Below are 12,246 nucleotides of genomic sequence, written 5' to 3' on the forward strand. Positions count from 1 at the left end.
TCCCATCCCCTCCCTGGGCAGCCTTTGCCATAAAAGAGAAGGGCCCAGCGGGACATCCATCCCCAAAACCAACTCTAAGCTCGCTGCTGGCCTTCTCAGGCATCATAAATCAGGAAGAAGGACCAAAATCCACCCCCAATTTAGGAAGCACTATACAGCCTCGACCCACAGACGCTGAGTAACTATTAGGGAGATGGAAAACAGACAAAGCCCTGGAAGTGCAGCAAGCAAACAAGCCTGCAGGGAAGCAAGGCCTGGCTGCACAGGTTGCTGGTTTGTTTATTTTTCCACACACTACAACTTACAAGACAGATCTATCAACAGGTAAAACAAATACGAACCACACACACCTTGAGACACATGGAGAACATAAATCTGTTTGCATCGCTAGGTGTTACAGAGTTAGCCTTTTTCCCTCCAAAGCACCGTGGCTGTAACACAGCCACCCTCCTCTCATGCACGCTCTCTGTGACAAGGAAGAAATCAGCCTGATATTATTGCCACGCACACACTTCATTCAGCTTCCGTCGCAGCATATGCCCACAGCATCTCACTCGCACAGCCCGGATGGCGCTGACCTCCTTCATTGCCAGCTCCTCCCTGCCTTCGTCACCGCCATGCCTCCCAGCCCCGGCTGCCCATGCAGGCTGCTGCCCGGCCTGGCTGTCACATCCCTTCTGGATCACCTGCATGCAGCTTCACCCTCCTCACCTCTTTCCCAAGATATGCCCATCCGGCTGACAGAGTTTAAAGGCCACTTTTCCCCACCTCTTCCTCTCTGTCAGCTCACCCTTTAGCCTTTGCTTTCTCAACTCTCCTCAATGCCTCTGCTTCTTCCAGAAGTGCCTTCTCCTCCTCCTCCCTCTTGCAAACCTGTTTGGGCCCCTTTTGACTCATCCTTACATTTGTGCTCTCCTTTGCTCAGCTTTGGCCCTGACTCGTTGGCTCCTCATTCACAAGGTCATTTCAGCACAAGTTTAGCAGCTGTGGCCCCGGGGCACGCAGCCTCCTTCCTTTCCCCTTTCACAAACCTCTCTCTGCATGCGCAGCCCCTCAGCACATGCCCCATCAGCTACTTCAGATCCATATTTAAAAACTCATTGGGCATCCCCAGTCACCAGCTCACAGCTCGCTCCCTTCTGGCCCAGTCAAGTGGGACTGCTACCAGCAGCATCCTGCTCTTCCAAAAACCAAAGGATGCCAAAACCCAGGTCAAACGCCTTGTGTGTTAGGCTCAACTGCCATTCTTCTCCCCTAGGGATCTCCATGGTTCCATCCTCTTTTATTCTGTGTGGACAATGACTCACACTCCCTAATGTATCTTGTATATCCGTTTCCCACATATGACCAACACTGCATTTAGAACCAGTTTTTCTTTTTTGTTATTTTTGTTATTTATTCTTAAAAAAAAAAAAAAAAAAAATCATTTTCCATAAAAGGTTCAAAATTATTTTAAAGAATGAAATCCATCACTGTGTTTATTTACTCAAATGCATAACACTATAATACTTATTACATATGTTCTAACTGGTGTTCCTCAAGTCAGAGGCTTGAGATCTTTTATACACTTTTATACAGTGTCAAATGTTCTGACTTCAAATAATTTCTAAGAGCAAATTATCACTCTAAAGTGAAGCTTCACCTTTCAAAGAGTCATAGTCCCTCTTTCATCAACAAGCAAAACTAAAAAAAGAAAAACAAAAAAAATATTTTCCTCTGACCCCCAAAACTAAACCAATACCCTCTGTTGCCTGCCCAGACCTCATCTCTTATTGGGCCTCCATTTACCACCAGGTACTCAACAAACAAACAAAGCATAAATGAAGCGTCACCGGGCTCAGCTCTTCTCTCTGTGCTTGCATAGTCATCCTGATCAAACTTCTTGGTTCTCCTCAGGCACCTCAGCTGATATGTAGAGCCCAATGAGAAAGAACAAGCATCTGAAAAACACTACTGCTCAGCTCTCTCTGGGAGCTCAAACCTCTCACATCATTTCCTTTTGAAACATAGGTATCCACTCATTTACAGGGTAACAATTAGAAGCAAGCAGCTTCACAGCAAAAGCATTTCAAGCGCCACATACCACTAAAGGAAGCAGTTTTCTCCCCACTTCTTCAATTCACAGGTAACTGGAAAAAATGTGGGCTCTCCAGCATACCAAATTAAGGTGTAAGGTACCTAGAAATGAGTCTTGTATCAGCAAGGTATTCTTACAGCTGTTATCCTCTGTACCCCATTAAAAAAGGGGTGGCCAGTAGGGAGAGGGAGGTGATTGTCCCCCTCTACTCAGCTCTTGTGAGGCCCCATCTGCAGTGCTGTGTCCAGGCCTGGGTTCCCCATACAGGAAGGACGCGGAGCTCTTGGAGTGGCTCCAGAGGAGGGCCACTAAGATGATCAGAGGGCTGGAGCACCTCTCCTATGAGAAAAGGTTGAGGGAACTGGGCTTGTTTGGCTTGGAGAAGGCTCCGGGGAGACCTCATTGTGGTCTTCCAATACTTGAAGGGAGCATAGAAACAGGAGGGGGAATGACTGTTTACAAGGGTGGATAGTGATAGGACAAGGGGAAATGGTTTTAAACTGAGACAGGGGAGGTTTATGTTAGATATGAGGAGGAAGTTTTTCACTCAGAGGGTGGTGACACACTGGAACAGGTCGCCCAAGGAGGCTGTGGATGCCCCATCCCTGGAGGCATTCAAGGCCAGGCTGGATGTGGCTCTAGGCAGCCTGGTCTGGTGGTTGGTGACCCTGCACATAGCAAGGAGGTTGAAACTAGATGATCATTGTGGCCCTTTTCAACCCAGGCCATTCTATGATTCCGAGACTGACCTACAAGCTTTCCAAACCAACTCTACTCCAGGAGGTACCCGCTGCTTGATATCACACACTTTACTATTCTGCAAATTCAAGTACTTCCTTGCTTCTTAGGGCAACACTTAGACAAGCAGATTTTCCACCCAAGAAGCACGACATAACTGTGACTCTTTAACTCTGAGAGTAGAATTTGAGCCACACTGATAAGTCCTTAAACCTGTTACACAACAAATAAGCATGGATTACTGCATGACTGACTAATTACAGGATGTTTGGGGATATTATTCCTAACACACAAACGTAGTTTGCCTCAGCCACGTAGGTGAAGACCAGCCTTGTATTTTCTGCTACATATCTTTTTATCACTTTCACTTTCCTGCACATCACCCATTTATTACTCAGCTATTCCTTCTCAATATACTTACAGCCCTTAGAGAGTGCTAAATAATCATGATGTAACAGCACAGTATTATATTTCCTCTGTGTATAAATGACTGCTTGCGCTACAGTTACTTGGCACTTCTTACTATCAGAACAAACCATTTATAACTAAATAACATCCTTAGTATTCTACGGCTACTTCATTTTCAGTGCTGAACACACAGCACAAACAAAAAGGGAGCAATCTACAATGAAATGAAGAGGGTCATATTTCAGTAAGAATATGAAACAAAAGTAATAGAAGATGCCTGACTAAAACCACTTTTTTAGGCAAGTATAATCTAGTTTTGGCAAGTTTACAATAGTCAGCAACAGTGTTTGCCAATACTTCAGAGGATTTTGGATTTTAGCAGGTTTAGATAAGCACACCCGTATTTACTTCCTTAGGTAATGGGTACTTTGATCAAAGTCACTGCTTTTAATCTGAAGAGAAGATTTCCTTGCAAGATAAACTTGTTGTATAAAGAAGTCACAGTCTCATAACTCAATTAATGATAAAAAACCTTACACATTTTTAATGAAAAAACAGTACTACTGAGTACTACTGACCATATACACTATCTAATATGAAATATTTTCCAATCATAAGAAACCCTTTTTCATTAAAAAAATATTTATCAGGCTCATAATCAAGTAGGATAACTCCTTATGACATCACAACTTTACCACTAAATGCTAAATATCATTCATCATTCCATTACACTTCTCCACTCATAGGTTTCTGTGCAGGTACCTGAACTTACCACACGTGATTAATTCAATTAACAAATAAAATCAAGAAGGTGTAACTTGAAAACACTATCCAAAAAAACAAGTACATTTAAAACTTGCACATAAGGCACAATAAAAATCATGATTATAGAACTGCCAACTCAAAGCACTAAATCTCATGGGTCAAGTATTCCATATCATAAGGTAGCCAAAGACTTTGGAAAGGTTTTTAAACATAACATAGCTGTGGATTCTTTTAGTTGCCTTTGAGCTTTTACAATACACTTAGTCAATTCTCAAGCTTCTTCCAACAACTACGAAGCACAGGAATTTACTTTCTGTTTTTGGATGCTAACATCCAGGATACAGAAACACAAGCTTTAGGAAAAGATGCTTATTCTTCTCCACTGACAAAATCAAAACACACAACCGAATTGTACAGATGTGGTATCCCTTCCTCCCTCCAATCCATCATTAAAACACTCCTCAGAAAACTATACCAGTTTACCTACCAACATCTAATGCCAGGCGATAGAATAATCTTTCTACACACTCCTTCAGTGGAGGTCAGATGTTCAAAGCATAAGCAGATGGCACTTCATGGGATTCATGTACCTTTAAAAAAGGAAAAAAAAAAAAAAAAAAAAAAAGCCTAAGAAAAACTATTCTTTTTTGGGGGTAGGAGGAAAAAAGTACTTGATTGAGATATTGAGCAATAGAGATTTAAGTTCATAAATATTTTTCCTCAACATTTTTGACTAGATTTAACAAAATTAGGAATATTCAAGTATAGTGTTCAAAGCATCTTAATTTGGTAAGTATAACCAAGAAAAAAAAATTAAGGTACACAAAGGCAGACACATGGTGCCACATTCTCCTTGGCCCAGCTACTTCTCCTGCAGGACATGAGTCCTTTGACACACAAGCCAGGTGCCTTACAGTGCAAACGTGACACAAACACAGCAAAACTGAATGGTACTAATAATACCTCCATCTCTTCTCAGAATCTGTCCAGTAAACTGCAACTCAGTATTTATGTAGAAGAGATGGTGACAATAACATCAGAAGACAGGACTTTTCTCAGGGAATGGACAAACCCCACAGAGTCAGTGGGTTTGTCACTGGGTTGCTTTGACTCAAATTACTAGGTATCCTGTAAAAGAGAAGGTCCAAAGGCCAACTTTCTGAGTTGCACCACTGATGCTAGATGCTACTCGAAGCCTTTATCTTCTGTTTCACCATATTACTTCTTCAGCAGCTGCCAGCAACAACCAAGTTACTGCACATCTAACCCCAAATACATTGCATTTCCCTAGCTGCAGTCATCTTCATCAACCAATCCTAAGGAGGGCCTCACACAGGGGCACATTCAAGCAGTGGCCCTGGAGCAGCATGGTACCCCTTGCACAAGGGTAGTCTTTTCCAGTGACCCTTTCTGGCAGCATTATATAGCTCTTTTATTCCACAAAGATCTCTCATCTCAGGTCCAGCAGAGGGATCACCAGCTCACAGGAGATTCAGGCACGCTGAAAGCCAGTTTTGTTGCAAACCATGAGTAAAATCCTAATCTGAGTCAGTTGGGTGTCAATCCAGACTTACTGCACTGACTTCAGCAGTCACCACACACTTAAGTGTGCACAAGAAGGATGACATCAGCCTTTTGTTTTTAAGTGCCAGGCTGCCATCTTACCTTCCTCATGCACCAGTACTGAGCAGGATTTCTTTTGAAACTCAGACTGAGCCCACTACGTGTACACCAGCTGGAAAACAAGGCATGTAACACTGCAAAAAAGCTCTCTATTTACTTATTCCTTCACCACCAACTGACTGGCTCAAATGATGCTGAAAGACAAATGGACAACCTCAGACAAGAAAAGTCCATCCGGGGCTAAGAAACCAAAAAGATGCAGATACAATCTCTAGTTTAGGAAGTGACCGAGCTGAAAATTGGTCAAATGATTGGAGAGATTGGGGAGTGCCCAGCAGGTCTGGTCACCAAAGGCTCATGCTGTTTCTCATATTTTTTTTCCCCCAGCATATGACACCAAGCACTATCAAAGGAAGAATTCTAGAGAACACAACCTTTAATTCTGAGTCAGTTCAGGCCCTCTGAAGTTCTCATGACTACTAATACCAAATATTAAGACATTTCTTGCTGCACAGGAAAAGGCTGTAGGCTTCCCTTTGCTCAACTCTTACAGCCCGTCCATCTCCAGTTTAAGGGTGGGGAAGTTGCTTTTATGTGACCGCAGAATTTCAGGCCAGGCCTTATCTTTAACAGTGAGTTGCAAAATAGCAAGTACTAGAGTATACCGAGCGTCTCTGGTGGGAACACACCCTACCCAAGGTGAGGCTGTCTCCATCCTCTCTTTTTTACAAACACACGAGTGGTCAACAGTCTAAAGAAAAGCTGACACCACCACTTCCAAGCTGGTAAGAAAAATGGCACTGGTTCCCTAGAACATAAAAAAACCTACTCTAAAAAGCACATACATCTCCTCCCACTGCAACCTGGTGCACGTCTTTGTCCCAGTTTCCCATCACACAGCAGCACTGACAGCTCAATCGCTGCAAGCTAGACACACCACACTACATAAAAATGACAAATAGTTGTGCCTTAGTCAGATGGACCCCAGTGACAAAACCAAGCCAAGTGTCTCCAAGCTGAAGGGGAAGAACAGAAACTCAGGGACAAAAAACCATACAGAATTATCGCAGGGATTTTCCTCACTTAAGCAAAGTAATTCAAAAAGATGTAAAGATGTTGTAAATTTTTTCAGTAGTCAACACCATTCAATTTCTGTAGTGAATAGTATACTGCTAGGAAGAAACAGGACACCATTAGTGTATTTACAAACAGCCTCCAGAGCTTTTGCTGCAAGATGAACAGTTTCTCTGTCCGATATAGTGAAACTCATCTGGAGAGATTTTGTGGCTAACAAGCATTTGATTTCACTTACCGGCAACAATACAGCCATCATATTAGAAATATGATCAAATGAAATTTTAATTATTTTCTAAGAGTCACTTGGTAGCAGTTAATGAAGGCAAACTGCTAGGGAAACCCTGCCAAAAGAAAGTAATGACCAGATGTGTATCAATGCCATGAGGTCTAATTTAACTGAATAACAACTTTAAATCGTTAAAAAGAGTTGGACCCATCTATTGTCTACATTCATTGGAACAGTCATTTTATAGCGTTTGTCCTCACCACGAATCTACGTATACATGCAGGCTCAAAAAAAGTAGTTTAGAAACCATGAAATATATGGAAATTTCTGAATAAGAGAAACAGTAATGCTATTAAGGGCTTCCACATTTAAATCCCAAATTGTATTCAGCAGCTTCTATTAACCTCTCTTTACAGCTTTTTCAGAGTTCATAACGCTTTTTGCCACCTAAAGTACAACAAACTGCAGAGATGTCATAAAGTTAGACGTACACTTTAATTACTGTACGTTAATAATGTTTGTCATCTCTATTAGCATTGTAAATGAAAACAACATATGCAAATTTGGGGATTTGCTTGCAATAGCTTATATACTTTCCTGCCACACCTATGTGCTCACAGCTCGTTATGGCAGTGAGTTATGCCAATGCTGAGCTGTTGCTAGGCTATGTGATACTACGTTATAACTCCCCGGATTGCAAAAACACCCATTTATATTCCAGCTTAGTTTTAACTGCACAGCGGGTGACTTGAAGAAAAGACTCATTTCTTATTGGTATTATTAGATTAATGGCTTTCACAAACCCAAAGTGAACTATGTTTCTGTATGCATTAAATAATCGGAAAGCGCAAGTGAAAGAACAGTTTGTATCATCTTACATTTCCTTATAAGGCCTTTGCAACCCCAAAATATTTAAACTACTGCCATAGACCTTTGTGACATAAACATACTGAAATCCAAGGCATAAAACCACATCTTCAGCACAGTGCAAAAATACAGAAATTAAAAGCTACTTCATTTGTAAATGTTCCCTTATTAGAAGAATGTTTATTGCTTCACTGGTTCATATTCCCATGTCTCCAGTCCGTTGTTCAAATCAGTGAAACAACATCTACGCGTTTCATAATTAAGTTATCTCCACGTTATTGTTACTGTTCTCCACTGGCAAAAGCCCTAAAGGAAGAAATGCAGCTGTTCAGGCATTGAAGGCACTCCTCATTTAAAGTACCTCACAAAACATGGAAGAACAAAGACGGAAGCCAAAAGTTGGTCTCATTCACTCAGCACAATAAAAGCTTTCCAGAGAGATTCTCCACAATGATCAAATACAAACACACACACACAAAAACAGAGTGGAGGTCTTCACCCAACAATTCCAGCACCCACAGGCAGATTTCCTGAGAGCATTATAATTACTTTTTACTGGATTGTTTAGCCGAAGAATACAGCCAATAGCTGATAAGAAACTGTGCACAAAGTTTTAATTATTCAGCTAGAGTCTGAGCATCAAGTTTGTTCTAACATTTTTTCAGCTGGCCAAGAAAAGCAAACAAGTGTCAAGGTCAGAAAGAAATAGTTGTTTCTTACTTCATCTGAATTCCAGTCCTGGGCAACAAAAAACTGCAATTTAAACAGGAAACTGGCTGGATAGCACTGAATCCAGCTTTTCCGTGAACAGAGATGCAAAATACAACAAATCTGCTTGCTGCTGCTGGATTCACCATTGAAGGGGGGGAGAAAAAGAAAAACACACACACCAAAATTTCAGCCCTGCAGTAAATCTGCAAGGAACTGCTGAGTTGCTGGTTGAATACAGCTACTCTTCAACGAAGTACAGTAGATGTAGATTGCAGAACAAAGAGAGCAAAGTAGTTGTTTCTGCAATACTATATTTGTTTCTAACACAAACTGAGTCTCATGAACAAAACATTTCTAAGAGTGAAAGTATCCAAACGTCAGCGCTGCCAGGTCGCCCAATTCATTGCCGCGTAATCCAGAGGAGTTTCAGAGAAATTGCAAGCACAGTGTTGCTGTATTTGGCTGAACTAGAACTTGAAGACCATTGGGGGGGAAAAAAAAAAAAGCCATTTTATGACATACAACGTTCATATTTGGTGCTAAGATAACAGAGCGTGCACCGTCACAAGGACGCTTCCTCAAAATCTGAACTGCTATACCAGCAATTCACAGGAAAAAAACACTTTTTCTAAAAACAGTGGCATCGCTCAACATCAGAACAGCCAGGCAAGATGAGACCAATGTCTCTAACTTTAGAAGACAGAAAGTAATTCAGAAGCATCCTTGTTTGAAAAGTTGTCTCTCTAACTTACTGTTCTTTGTAGCTCTCTTACGCCATAAGGCATATGACATAACCTCTTAATTACTTAGTCTGTAATGCGCTGCTCTGATAGTATCTAGGTACAGTGAGTTCTCCAGATCAAATGTCTTTGGGAGGTCAGCTCATTCCTGCATCCAGCCACATGAAGACATCTCTCTCCTCCATGCAGTTTGCGAGCCAACCTCGTCTTTTTAGATAAGCATCACTCCAGCTCCACAGACTATTATGCAAGTTAACCATAGAAGACCAGTAAAATAGAATGTGACCACAGCTTGAGCTTTTCTAGTAATGGAAGCTTGCTTTTCTTTTCCCATTTGACATGAAAGAGATATTGCCAGGTTTACAATCCAGCACATTTCATACACTTACACAGATACACAACAGTTACACAGAGAGAAGCATAATCTGAAAATTTCAAAGCACTCAAAGAGAATCAAGCACCTAATTCTGGAAGTTCCCTTGGAAACTTGAGCTATATTTTTACATGTCTTCTCATTTGCGTTTTTTTTTAATCTAAGGAATAATCAGATAATTTAGCACAATGTACCAAAGAATGCATACCCAGGAAAACACATATATATATATATTTCTTTTCTTCTCAGTACATGATTTTATATATATACACATATATATATAAACATACTATATATTGTATACATTATATTTATATTGTATATATTATATTTATGTCGTATATATATTATACACACACACACACACACACAGTAAAGGGCTGTTAGAGAGAGTTTTTGAGGCATTTTTTGGAAGCATGTTTTTGTCCATCTTTTAGTGCATAAGGGTTTGGTACATTTTCAATTGCTGCTTTGAAAATGCCCCATTTTGTCTGCAGAGCAAGGCAAAAAGTGTCTGAAACCATTAAACTTCCAGGTATTGCCTGGAACATCTATTTAAAAGGACACACACTGAATCCTGTTTAAAATTTAATAGCAATGAAGCATTTTATACTGTCTGAGGAAATCTAGGATGTTCCAAGTCATGTGGTTTGTCCATACTGTATGGCAGTACTACAGAATCTATTTCAAACTATTTTATGACTATGCTTTTCTAAAAGATGCTGTCATACCATTTCTACATGTTCTGTTGTACACTGCCTGAATACAAATACCTGATGCACACGCATCATAATGTCCTGAAGTGGCCTGCATTAGAAGAAAAAAAAAAAAGCCTCATCCTTCTCCTCATTCCGTATAAAACCATTACCTGCTCAGAATGGTCAAGTCAGCATTTCATAATTACAGCTCTAAATTAAGGCTTTTGTGTTGCTATTCCCCAGGAAAACTTGCGCCTACATTTACAATGAGAGGGGAAAAAAAAATACCAGAATACATCTTAGCAAGGTTTTATGAATGAATCCATTGTACCAACCACCAAGCATACACAAAGCCAAAACCCTTTCTACTTTACTTCCCCCCTCCTCCCCCCCTTTCTGTAGAAACAGAATTTGACCTGAAATGATTTTCCCTCCCGAAACGGAATGCAGAGAGTGGGTTGTGCTGTAAATACGGGCTTTTCAGAAATTTTCAAGAAGTTATTAAGAACCAAACAAAAAGAAACCTAAGTCGTTAACTGAAACTTTACACAAGCCCCAATTCTGCAAACACTTACGCAACGGAGTAACTTCACACACATAAATAATCTGATTAAGTCCAGTGGGAGCACTCGTATTTTCAAAGCTACTCATACATATTAAGTGTGAGTGGAATCATGTCGCAGTAGATTTAACAAAACCTGAAATCTCTGATTTCAATGTGAGACGTCAAGATTTTTTCCATACGGCAGTACTTAAAACACTTGATCAAATTCTACTCATCCGCTCCAAGCAAAAAACAATGTATTTTAAAATTATTTAATATTAAAGATGAAGTTTTCACAATGATCCGCAAATATTTTTCAAACAGTTAATTGGTTCTGGAGATATTAACTAGGTTACTAAATTAGGTGAACACTTCTCAAGTCTCGGGTATCTCTACAAACCATCAAGTTTAAGTGCTTAACAAGGAGAGCCTGCCTTTCAAAGTGCTTATTACTGCAATTCCCGTTGACTGCAATGGGATTTCTAAGTACTCAGCTCTTCTGAGTAAGGGAATACTTAATACCAGGACACGAGACTGCCAATTTAGACATCTATAATGAGGTCACCCAGACTTTACAGTTTTTGTCTGAATAAGTAATTCGAGCATTGTTCTAGCAATGGTAAACCATCACATACTTAAAACTAGGAATTACGACGCAGTAAAACAAAAAGCATGCTCCCTTTCAAAGAATTGCCAATGGAAGACTGGAGCTTTGATCTTCTTTTTAAACAACCACTCACAGTGGATACAGCGGCAGGAATAATCTTAACCCTCCGAAATATATTCAACAAACACTACAAGATGCCTGCGCTTTCTCAACCAGCATTAAATGGAGGATGACCTCACCTGAGAAGTCCTTTAATCCTTCCTGCGTTACTTTGTTGTCTGAGCACATAGCAAAAAGCTCTCCATCACACCCCTCCCTGCATCTGCGGATGGCACTCTCTACAACTCGGATGCAATAAGCTGCAGCTCATTTTTCCAATGCACAATCAATACTATTAAGCGGGAATGTGTTATTTTTTTTCCTTTGTACGAGTGCTTGTAACCATTATTGAATCATTTCTCATCGGCTATCTTGCATAATGTCGGTGTTCGTTCTTTCAAGTCTTCCCTTTGTTTTTGCTGCATCTCCACTTTCAGAACCTGCTTTCAGACTCATTTGGGAGGTGTTTAGTCACAGCAGGGCTGTAAAATCATGTCTTTGGGATGCTCACTCAGTGCTGCGTTAAAGAAACAAACAGAGCCATGCTAAATATATAAAAAGCAACACTTCCCAATACTTTTGGTTTTTCTTCCCCTTCATTTCAGGGTATCAGCAAGCCAACTCCCAAATGAAATTGATGCTGGAAAGCTGTCAGGAAGCTATTTACATCTTGCAGGTTGCGAAGTGCCGAGA

The 12,246-nt window shown here is 40.6% G+C and overlaps 1 protein-coding gene across 3 annotated transcripts in view; it reads right to left on the bottom strand.

Moving 5' to 3' along the window:
- Window positions 1–4,562, bottom strand: part of ZNF516 (zinc finger protein 516) — a 74,504-nt gene extending 69,942 nt beyond the window's left edge. Inside the window, exon 1 of one of the 3 annotated variants that reach the window (XM_042840002.1) lies at window positions 4,476–4,562. The gene's annotated coding sequence lies outside the window, so the exon portion shown is untranslated. The other 2 variants (XM_042840004.1, XM_042840003.1) reach the window with 2 other exon arrangements.
- Between the last annotated feature and the right edge of the window lie 7,684 nt (window positions 4,563–12,246).

Source organism: Centrocercus urophasianus, unplaced genomic scaffold, assembly GCF_019232065.1.
Source record: "Centrocercus urophasianus isolate 14NV4802_14NV808 unplaced genomic scaffold, USGS_Curo_1.0 seq_11, whole genome shotgun sequence".
Lineage (NCBI taxonomy): Eukaryota > Metazoa > Chordata > Aves > Galliformes > Phasianidae > Centrocercus > Centrocercus urophasianus.